Source organism: Gasterosteus aculeatus, chromosome 18, assembly GCF_964276395.1.
Source record: "Gasterosteus aculeatus chromosome 18, fGasAcu3.hap1.1, whole genome shotgun sequence".
Lineage (NCBI taxonomy): Eukaryota > Metazoa > Chordata > Actinopteri > Perciformes > Gasterosteidae > Gasterosteus > Gasterosteus aculeatus.
Window position 1 is genome coordinate 4,966,260 of NC_135706.1, and position 12,253 is coordinate 4,978,512.

Here is a 12,253-nt window from a genome sequence, read left to right on the forward strand (position 1 = left end):
CATAAAACAGATAAATGTACTTTCCTGAGGTGCTAGTTTTAGGAAAACTGTCACGCCCTAATTGTGTTCACCCGTTTTCACCTGTTTTTCCCTTGTCTCCTCCCACACCAGGTGTTCCCTGTTTGTCAATTATCCCTTGGGCATATAACCTGTGTCTTCTCCCTGTTCTTGTTGCCAGTTCGTCTTGTGTGTTTCACCAGGTCTTACCAGCGTTATATCCCAGTAGTTTCCAGTAGTTTCCAGTCAATTCTTGAGATCCCCCGTGTACTGACCCCTGCCTGCCTCCGACAACGACACGGCCTGCCACCTCTGTACCTCCGACGTCCTGTGTACCGAACTCCGGCCTGCCTCCGACAACGACACTGCCTGCCACCTCTGAACCCCTGATCTCCCGTGCACCGAACTCCTGCCTGCCTCCGACAACGACACTGCCTGCCCGAATTCCTCTTCATTAAAACCCTTATTCCCCATATCTGCGTTTGGGTCTCTGTCTGAGTTGTGATAGTACGAACTGGCCATGACAGACCCAGCAGAACCTGACTCCCTCCGGAATGCCGTCGCTCTTCAGGGAGTTGCTATAGGAAGGCACGAAGACATCCTACAACGGGTCATGGAGGGACTTCAAAGCCTCTCTGACCACCACGATCGGACATATCAATCCCTGATGGAGCAGTTTCGTGGGATGTCTATGGGACAGTCAACTACAGCGGGGCTGACACCTGCCCCAGACCAAGGTGGCCTCGCAGCAAGTGCGGCCTTGCCGGTAACCAACACGGCCCCTCGGGAACCCAACTTACCACCTCCTGAGCGCTATTCTGGAGACCCGAGAACCTGTCGTTCATTCCTCTCCAAGTGTTCCCTGATCTTCGAGCTACAACCATCCTCGTTTCAATCGGAGCGTTCCAAGGTAGCGTACATCGTTTCGCTTATGTCCGGGAGGGCAGGAACTTGGGCTACGGCAGTGTGGGAACAGCAAACACCCATCTGCTCCAGTCTGGCTGCCTTTATGGCCGAAATTAAGAAGGTTTTTGAGTCACCGGTGTCGGGGAGGGAAGCAGCGCGTAAACTCCTGCGACTCCGACAGGGCTCTCGCAGCGTGTCAGACTACGCGGTGGACTTCCGCACTCTGGCTGCGGATAGTTCATGGAATTCCGACTCTCTCTTCGACGCTTTCCTTAATGGGCTGTCCGACATTATCAAGGATGAGCTAGCAGCACGAGAGCTGCCCCCTGATCTCGACTCCCTCGTGAACCTTTCTATGCGGATAGATAGCCGGCTGCGGGATAGAAACCGGGAGAGACAATCAGCCCCCCCTAACCCCCCACAAACTGTAAGTATCCGGCTCTCCAACCAAAGAGACACTAGGGGCTCAGCAGAGTCTTTCCGTAATTATCCGAGGCCTCACGAAGTCGATAGACCAGAGCCCATGGACCTCGGAAGGGCGAGAATAAGCCCTGCTGAGCGGGAGAGGCGATTTAGCAGCCGCAGCTGTTTGTACTGTGGCACTTCCGGCCATTACATCTCCACCTGCCCACTAAAAGAGCAGGCTCATCAGTAGGGGCGGGTATGCTGGTGGGCCAAACAGAGACTCCCTGGACTCATACTACCCGTGCCCCGCTGCATGCAATTCTTTTGTGGGGGGCCCAATCCAACACCATCAGAGTGCTCATTGACTCGGGGGCTGACGAGAGCTTCATTGACTCCGCCCTGGTCCAGCAACTGGGCATCTCGACCCAACGCCTCTCCACTCCTATAGAGGCTCGAGCCTTGGACGGCCGGCCCCTTGGCAAGGTGACGCTCTGTACCGTTCCAGTGGTTCTACGCATCTCTGGCAATCATAGCGAGCCCGTCAGGTTTTTACTTATAAGTTCTCCTCACGTGCCTGTGGTTCTGGGCCATTCCTGGCTTCAAAAGCATAACCCCCTCATTGATTGGACAACGGGCTCCATAAAGGGCTGGAGCCCATTCTGCCACGCCCACTGCTTGGGGGCTGCACAACACTCCTCGCCTTCCCCCAACCCGGCATCGGGGGACCCCCCTGACTTGTCCTCCGTTCCGGCCGAATACCAGGACCTGTGGGAAGTCTTCAGCAAGTCCCGGGCGACATCTTTGCCCCCGCACCGCCCCTATGATTGCGCCATCGACCTATTTCCTGGCACTTCCCCCCCTAGAGGGCGTCTCTACTCCCTGTCTGGTCCGGAGACCAAGGCCATGGAGGCCTATGTGGAGAGCTCTCTAGCGGCAGGAATTATCCGCCCGTCGTCATCCTCTGCGGGGGCGGGATTCTTCTTTGTGGACAAGAAGGATAAATCCCTACGCCCCTGCATTGATTACAGGGGCCTTAATGACATCACCATCAAAAACCGCTATCCGCTTCCCCTCATCTCCTCAGCCTTCGAGCTCCTTCAGGGGGCGACGGTCTTCTCCAAACTGGACCTGCGAAATGCCTACCATCTGGTTCGGATCCGGGAAGGGGACGAGTGGAAGACGGCTTTCAACACCGCTAACGGCCACTATGAATATCTAGTGATGCCCTTCGGTCTGACCAACGCCCCTGCAGTGTTCCAGGCACTGGTCAATGACGTATTCCGGGACATGCTGAACCGGTGCGTCTTTGTGTACCTGGATGACATCCTGGTATTCTCCCGTTCTGCCCAGGAGCATGTTGCTCACGTCCGCCAGGTGCTCCAGCGCCTCCTAGAGAACCAGCTGTTCGTCAAGGCGGAGAAGTGTGAATTCCACCGCTCCACTATCTCGTTCCTGGGATACATCATTGCAGCTGGGAGCATCCGGATGGATCCCTGCAAGGTGAAGGCGGTGGAGGAGTGGCCACAACCGCACTCCCGGGTTCAGCTCCAGAGGTTCCTGGGATTCGCAAACTTTTATCGTCGCTTCATCCGGGGCTACAGCACCTTGGCAGCTCCCCTCACCGCTCTCACCTCTACCAAGGTCCGCTTTCGCTGGTCTCCTGAAGCGGCTCGTGCTTTTGCAGATCTCAAGCAGCGCTTCACCACGGCCCCCATCCTCATCCAACCCGACCCCTCTCGCCAGTTTGTGGTGGAAACGGACGCCTCGGAAGTGGGCGTGGGAGCCATTCTGTCCCAGCGCTCAGCCCTCGACCAGAAACTGCATCCCTGTGCCTTTCTCTCCCACAGACTCAGTCCAGCGGAAAGGAACTATGACGTCGGCAACAGGGAGTTGTTGGCCGTCAAAATGGCGTTGGAGGAATGGAGGCACTGGTTAGAAGGCTCGGAGCTGCCGTTTTTGGTTTGGACCGACCATAAGAACCTTGAGTACCTTCGCAACGCTAAAAGACTCAACTCCAGGCAGGCCAGGTGGGCTCTGCTATTCAGCCGTTTTAATTTTCTTCTTTCGTATCGCCCTGGCTCCAAGAACGTGAAGCCGGATGCCCTGTCTCGAGTCTTCAGCCCTGCTACCACCCCTCCGGATCCCGGGCCCATCCTTCCCACTTCCTGCCTGGCTACATCCCTGGTCTGGGAAATAGAAGCGGAGGTCCGCAAGGCACAGCGGTCAAGCCAGGTCCCTAGGAATGTTCCTACAGGCTGCCTGTTTGTTCCGGACCCCATGCGGTCTCAAGTTCTGAAGTGGGGCCATTCATCCAACCTCTCGTGTCATCCCGGGGCTCGCCGGACCCTTGCTTTCATCCGTAGGCGGTTTTGGTGGCCCACCATGGGGGTGGACGTGCCCCCTTTTTTTCCGCCTGCACGGTGTGTGCACAAAGTAAGACCTCGCGGCAAGCTCCGGCCGGCCTCCTTCAACCGTTGCCTACGCCACGCCGCCCGTGGTCCCACCTGTCACTGGACTTTGTGACCGGTCTTCCTCCTTCCGATGGCAACACTGTCATCCTCACTGTCGTGGACCGGTTTTCCAAGGCAGCCCACTTTATCCCCTTACCCAAGCTCCCCTCTGCCAAGGAGACGGCCCAACTCATGATACAACACGTCTTCCGGATCCATGGACTTCCCACTGACATGGTGTCGGATCGGGGTCCCCAGTTCGCATCCCAGTTCTGGAAGGCGTTCTGCGCCCTCATCGGGTCGTCAGCCAGCCTGTCCTCCGGATTCCACCCAGAGTCTAATGGTCAGTCGGAGCGGGCCAACCAGGACCTGGAGACTACCCTGCGGTGCCTTGTATCTTCCAATCCCACCACCACTGTTAACCAATGCATTCTTGTGTTCTGTGCGTTTTCAGCGTTCTCTCGGCCTGAAAACGCCTTAATAGTCAAGAAGGCACCAAAACTTAGTTTGAACAAAAAAGGTTGGAAAACTATTCACAAACCATGATACCATCATAAAACAGATAAATGTACTTTCCTGAGGTGCTAGTTTTAGGAAAACACTGTTAACCAATGCATTCTTGTGATCTGTGCGTTTTCAGCTTTCTCTCGGCCTGCAAACGCCTTAATAGTCAAGAAAGCACCAAAACTTAGTTTGAACAAAAAAGGTTGGAAAACTATTCACAAACCATGATACCATCATAAAATCACCATCATGTGCGTTTTCAGCTTTCTCTCGGCCTGAAAACGCCTTAATAGTCAAGAAGGCACCAAAACTTAGTTTGAACAAAAAAGGTTGGAAAACTATTCACAAACCATGATACCATCATGAAAAGGATGAATGTACCTTCCTGAGGTGCTAGTTTTAGGAAAACACTGTTAACCAATGCATTCTTGTGTTCTGTGCGTTTTCAGCTTTCTCTCGGCCTGAAAACGCCTTAATAGTGAAGATTGCACCAAAACTTAGTTTGAACAAAAAGGTTGGAAAACTATTCACAAACCATGATACCATCATAAAACAGATAAATGTACATTCCTGAGGTGCTAGTTTTAGGAAAACACTGTTAACCAATGCATTCTTGTGATCTGTGCGTTTTCAGCTTTCTCTCGGCCTGCAAACGCCTTAATAGTCAAGATTGCACCAAAACTTAGTTTGCACAAAAAAGGTTGGAAAACTATTCACAAACCATGATACCATCATAAAACAGATAAATGTACTTTCCTGACGTGCTAGTTTTAGGAAAACACTGTTAACCAATGCATTCTTGTGTTCTGTGCGTTTTCAGCTTTCTCTCGGCCTGCAAACGCCTTAATAGTCAAGATTGCACCAAAACTTAGTTTGAACAAAAAAGGTTGGAAAACTATTCACAAACCGTGATACCATCATAAAAAGCATAAATGTACTTTCCTGAGGTGCTAGTTTTAGGAAAACACTGTTAACCAATGCATTCTTGTGTTCTGTGCGTTTTCAGCGTTCTCTCGGCCTGCAAACGCCTTAATAGTCAAGAAAGCACCAAAACTTAGTTTGAACAAAAAAGGTTGGAAAACTATTCACAAACCATGATACCATCATGAAAAGGATGAATGTACCTTCCTGAGGTGCTAGATTTAGAAAAACACTGTTAACCAATGCATTCTTGTGTTCTGTGCGTTTTCAGCTTTCTCTCGGCCTGAAAACGCCTTAATAGTCAAGATTGCACCAAAACTTAGTTTGAACAAAACAGGTTGGAAAACTAATCACAAACCATGATACCATCATAAAACAGATAAATGTACTTTCCTGAGGTGCTAGTTTTAGGAAAACACTGTTAACCAATGCATTCTTGTGATCTGTGCGTTTTCAGCTTTCTCTCGGCCTGAAAACGCCTTAATAGTCAAGAAGGCACCAAAACTTAGTTTGAATAAAAAAGGTTGGAAAACTATTCACAAACCATGATACCATCATGAAAAGGATGAATGTACCTTCCTGAGGTGCTAGTTTTAGGAAAACACTGTTAACCAATGCATTCTTGTGTTCTGTGCGTTTTCAGCTTTCTCTCGGCCTGAAAACGCCTTAATAGTGAAGATTGCACCAAAACTTAGTTTGAACAAAAAGGTTGGAAAACTATTCACAAACCATGATACCATCATAAAAAGGATAAATGTACTTTCCTGAGGTGCTAGTTTTAGGAAAACACTGTTAACCAATGCATTCTTGTGTTCTGTGCGTTTTCAGCTTTCTCTCGGCCTGAAAACGCCTTAATAGTCAAGAAGGCACCAAAACTTAGTTTGAACAAAAAAGGTTGGAAAACTATTCACAAACCATGATACCATCATAAAACAGATAAATGTATTTTCGTGAGGTGCTAGTTTTAGGAAAACACTGTTAACCAATGCATTCTTGTGTTCTGTGCGTTTTCAGCGTTCTCTCGGCCTGAAAACGCCTTAATAGTCAAGAAGGCACCAAAACTTAGTTTGAACAAAAAAGGTTGGAAAACTATTGACAAACCATGATACCATCATAAAAAGGATGAATGTACTTTCCTGAGGTGCTAGTTTTAGGAAAACACTGTTAACCAATGCATTCTTGTGTTCTGTGCGTTTTCAGCTTTCTCTCGGCCTGAAAACGCCTTAATAGTCAAGAAGGCACCAAAACTTAGTTTGAACAAAAAAGGTTGGAAAACTATTCACAAACCATGATACCATCATAAAACAGATAAATGTACTTTCCTGAGGTGCTAGTTTTAGGAAAACACTGTTAACCAATGCATTCTTGTGATCTTTGCGTTTTCAGCTTTCTCTCGGCCTGCAAACGCCTTAATAGTCAAGATTGCACCAAAACTTAGTTTGAACAAAAAAGGTTGGAAAACTATTCACAAACCGTGATACCATCATAAAAAGCATAAATGTACTTTCCTGAGGTGCTAGTTTTAGGAAAACACTGTTAACCAATGCATTCTTGTGTTCTGTGCGTTTTCAGCGTTCTCTCGGCCTGCAAACGCCTTAATAGTCAAGAAAGCACCAAAACTTAGTTTGAACAAAAAAGGTTGGAAAACTATTCACAAACCATGATACCATCATGAAAAGGATGAATGTACCTTCCTGAGGTGCTAGATTTAGAAAAACACTGTTAACCAATGCATTCTTGTGTTCTGTGCGTTTTCAGCTTTCTCTCGGCCTGAAAACGCCTTAAAAGTCAAGATTGCACCAAAACTTAGTTTGAACAAAACAGGTTGGAAAACTAATCACAAACCATGATACCATCATAAAACAGATAAATGTACTTTCCTGAGGTGCTAGTTTTAGGAAAACACTGTTAACCAATGCATTCTTGTGTTCTGTGCGTTTTCAGCGTTCTCTCGGCCTGAAAACGCCTTAATAGTCAAGAAGGCACCAAAACTTAGTTTGAACAAAAAAGGTTGGAAAACTATTCACAAACCATGATACCATCATAAAACAGATAAATGTACTTTCCTGAGGTGCTAGTTTTAGGAAAACACTGTTAACCAATGCATTCTTGTGTTCTGTGCGTTTTCAGCGTTCTCTCGGCCTGAAAACGCCTTAATAGTCAAGAAGGCACCAAAACTTAGTTTGAACAAAAAAGGTTGGAAAACTATTCACAAACCATGATACCATCATGAAAAGGATGAATGTACCTTCCTGAGGTGCTAGTTTTAGGAAAACACTGTTAACCAATGCATTCTTGTGTTCTGTGCGTTTTCAGCTTTCTCTCGGCCTGAAAACGCCTTAATAGTGAAGATTGCACCAAAACTTAGTTTGAACAAAAAAGGTTGGAAAACTATTCACAAACCATGATACCATCATAAAACAGATAAATGTACTTTCCTGAGGTGCTAGTTTTAGGAAAACACTGTTAACCAATGCATTCTTGTGATCTTTGCGTTTTCAGCTTTCTCTCGGCCTGCAAACGCCTTAATAGTCAAGAAAGCACCAAAACTTAGTTTGAACAAAAAAGGTTGGAAAACTATTCACAAACCATGATACCATCATGAAAAGGATGAATGTACCTTCCTGAGGTGCTAGATTTAGAAAAACACTGTTAACCAATGCATTCTTGTGTTCTGTGCGTTTTCAGCTTTCTCTAGGCCTGAAAACGCCTTAATAGTCAAGATTGCACCAAAACTTAGTTTGCACAAAAAAGGTTGGAAAACTATTCACAAACCATGATACCATCATAAAACAGATAAATGTACTTTCCTGACGTGCTAGTTTTAGGAAAACACTGTTAACCAATGCATTCTTGTGTTCTGTGCGTTTTCAGCTTTCTCTCGGCCTGCAAACGCCTTAATAGTCAAGATTGCACCAAAACTTAATTTGAACAAAAAAGGTTGGAAAACTATTCACAAACCATGATACCATCATGAAAAGGATGAATGTACCTTCCTGAGGTGCTAGATTTAGAAAAACACTGTTAACCAATGCATTCTTGTGTTCTGTGCGTTTTCAGCTTTCTCTCGGCCTGAAAACGCCTTAATGGTCAAGATTGAACCAAAACTTAGTTTGAACAAAGCAGGTTGGAAAACTATTCACAAACCATGATACCATCATAAAACAGATAATTGTACTTTCCTGAGGTGCTAGTTTTAGGAAAACACTGTTAACCAATGCATTCTTGTGATCTTTGCGTTTTCAGCTTTCTCTCGGCCTGCAAACGCCTTAATAGTCAAGATGGCACCAAAACTTAGTTTGAACAAAAAAGGTTGGAAAACTATTCACAAACCATGATACCATCATAAAACAGATAAATGTACTTTCGTGACGTGCTAGTTTTAGGAAAACACTGTTAACCAATGCATTCTTGTGTTCTGTGCGTTTTCAGCGTTCTCTCGGCCTGCAAACGCCTTAATAGTCAAGAAAGCACCAAAACTTAGTTTGAACAAAAAAGGTTGGAAAACTATTCACAAACCATGATACCATCATGAAAAGGATGAATGTACCTTCCTGAGGTGCTAGATTTAGAAAAACACTGTTAACCAATGCATTCTTGTGTTCTGTGCGTTTTCAGCTTTCTCTAGGCCTGAAAACGCCTTAATAGTCAAGATTGCACCAAAACTTAGTTTGCACAAAAAAGGTTGGAAAACTATTCACAAACCATGATACCATCATAAAACAGATAAATGTACTTTCCTGACGTGCTAGTTTTAGGAAAACACTGTTAACCAATGCATTCTTGTGTTCTGTGCGTTTTCAGCTTTCTCTCGGCCTGCAAACGCCTTAATAGTCAAGATTGCACCAAAACTTAATTTGAACAAAAAAGGTTGGAAAACTATTCACAAACCATGATACCATCATGAAAAGGATGAATGTACCTTCCTGAGGTGCTAGATTTAGAAAAACACTGTTAACCAATGCATTCTTGTGTTCTGTGCGTTTTCAGCTTTCTCTCGGCCTGAAAACGCCTTAATGGTCAAGATTGAACCAAAACTTAGTTTGAACAAAGCAGGTTGGAAAACTATTCACAAACCATGATACCATCATAAAACAGATAATTGTACTTTCCTGAGGTGCTAGTTTTAGGAAAACACTGTTAACCAATGCATTCTTGTGATCTTTGCGTTTTCAGCTTTCTCTCGGCCTGCAAACGCCTTAATAGTCAAGATTGCACCAAAACTTAGTTTGAACAAAAAAGGTTGGAAAACTATTCACAAACCATGATACCATCATAAAACAGATAAATGTACTTTCCTGAGGTGCTAGTTTTAGGAAAACACTGTTAACCAATGCATTCTTGTGATCTTTGCGTTTTCAGCTTTCTCTCGGCCTGCAAACGCCTTAATAGTCAAGAAAGCACCAAAACTTAGTTTGAACAAAAAAGGTTGGAAAACTATTCACAAACCATGATACCATCATGAAAAGGATGAATGTACCTTCCTGAGGTGCTAGATTTAGAAAAACACTGTTAACCAATGCATTCTTGTGTTCTGTGCGTTTTCAGCTTTCTCTAGGCCTGAAAACGCCTTAATAGTCAAGATTGCACCAAAACTTAGTTTGCACAAAAAAGGTTGGAAAACTATTCACAAACCATGATACCATCATAAAACAGATAAATGTACTTTCCTGACGTGCTAGTTTTAGGAAAACACTGTTAACCAATGCATTCTTGTGTTCTGTGCGTTTTCAGCTTTCTCTCGGCCTGCAAACGCCTTAATAGTCAAGATTGCACCAAAACTTAATTTGAACAAAAAAGGTTGGAAAACTATTCACAAACCATGATACCATCATGAAAAGGATGAATGTACCTTCCTGAGGTGCTAGATTTAGAAAAACACTGTTAACCAATGCATTCTTGTGTTCTGTGCGTTTTCAGCTTTCTCTCGGCCTGAAAACGCCTTAATGGTCAAGATTGAACCAAAACTTAGTTTGAACAAAGCAGGTTGGAAAACTATTCACAAACCATGATACCATCATAAAACAGATAATTGTACTTTCCTGAGGTGCTAGTTTTAGGAAAACACTGTTAACCAATGCATTCTTGTGATCTTTGCGTTTTCAGCTTTCTCTCGGCCTGCAAACGCCTTAATAGTCAAGATTGCACCAAAACTTAGTTTGAACAAAAAAGGTTGGAAAACTATTCACAAACCATGATACCATCATAAAACAGATAAATGTACTTTCGTGACGTGCTAGTTTTAGGAAAACACTGTTAACCAATGCATTCTTGTGTTCTGTGCGTTTTCAGCGTTCTCTCGGCCTGCAAACGCCTTAATAGTCAAGAAAGCACCAAAACTTAGTTTGAACAAAAAAGGTTGGAAAACTATTCACAAACCATGATACCATCATGAAAAGGATGAATGTACCTTCCTGAGGTGCTAGATTTAGAAAAACACTGTTAACCAATGCATTCTTGTGTTCTGTGCGTTTTCAGCTTTCTCTAGGCCTGAAAACGCCTTAATAGTCAAGATTGCACCAAAACTTAGTTTGCACAAAAAAGGTTGGAAAACTATTCACAAACCATGATACCATCATAAAACAGATAAATGTACTTTCCTGACGTGCTAGTTTTAGGAAAACACTGTTAACCAATGCATTCTTGTGTTCTGTGCGTTTTCAGCTTTCTCTCGGCCTGCAAACGCCTTAATAGTCAAGATTGCACCAAAACTTAGTTTGAACAAAAAAGGTTGGAAAACTATTGACAAACCATGATACCATCATAAAAAGGATAAATGTACTTTCCTGAGGTGCTAGTTTTAGGAAAACACTGTTAACCAATGCATTCTTGTGTTCTGTGCGTTTTCAGCGTTCTCTCGGCCTGAAAACGCCTTAATAGTCAAGAAGGCACCAAAACTTAGTTTGAACAAAAAAGGTTGGAAAACTATTCACAAGCCATGATACCATCATAAAACAGATAAATGTACTTTCGTGACGTGCTAGTTTTAGGAAAACACTGTTAACCAATGCATTCTTGTGATCTGTGCGTTTTCAGCTTTCTCTCGGCCTGCAAACGCCTTAATAGTCAAGATTGCACCAAAACTTAGTTTGAACAAAAAAGGTTGGAAAACTATTGACAAACCATGATACCATCATAAAAAGGATAAATGTACTTTCCTGAGGTGCTAGTTTTAGGAAAACACTGTTAACCAATGCATTCTTGTGTTCTGTGCGTTTTCAGCGTTCTCTCGGCCTGAAAACGCCTTAATAGTCAAGAAGGCACCAAAACTTAGTTTGAACAAAAAAGGTTGGAAAACTATTCACAAACCATGATACCATCATAAAACAGATAAATGTACTTTCCTGAGGTGCTAGTTTTAGGAAAACACTGTTAACCAATGCATTCTTGTGATCTGTGCGTTTTCAGCTTTCTCTCGGCCTGCAAACGCCTTAATAGTCAAGATTGCACCAAAACTTAGTTTGAACAAAAAAGGTTGGAAAACTATTGACAAACCATGATACCATCATAAAAAGGATAAATGTACTTTCCTGAGGTGCTAGTTTTAGGAAAACACTGTTAACCAATGCATTCTTGTGTTCTGTGCGTTTTCAGCGTTCTCTCGGCCTGCAAACGCCTTAATAGTCAAGAAGGCACCAAAACTTAGTTTGAATAAAAAAGGTTGGAAAACTATTCACAAACCATGATACCATCATGAAAAGGATGAATGTACCTTCCTGAGGTGCTAGTTTTAGGAAAACACTGTTAACCAATGCATTCTTGTGTTCTGTGCGTTTTCAGCTTTCTCTCGGCCTGAAAACGCCTTAATAGTGAAGATTGCACCAAAACTTAGTTTGAACAAAAAGGTTGGAAAACTATTCACAAACCATGATACCATCATAAAAAGGATAAATGTACTTTCCTGAGGTGCTAGTTTTAGGAAAACACTGTTAACCAATGCATTCTTGTGTTCTGTGCGTTTTCAGCTTTCTCTCGGCCTGAAAACGCCTTAATAGTCAAGAAGGCACCAAAACTTAGTTTGAACAAAAAAGGTTGGAAAACTATTCACAAACCATGATACCATCATAAAA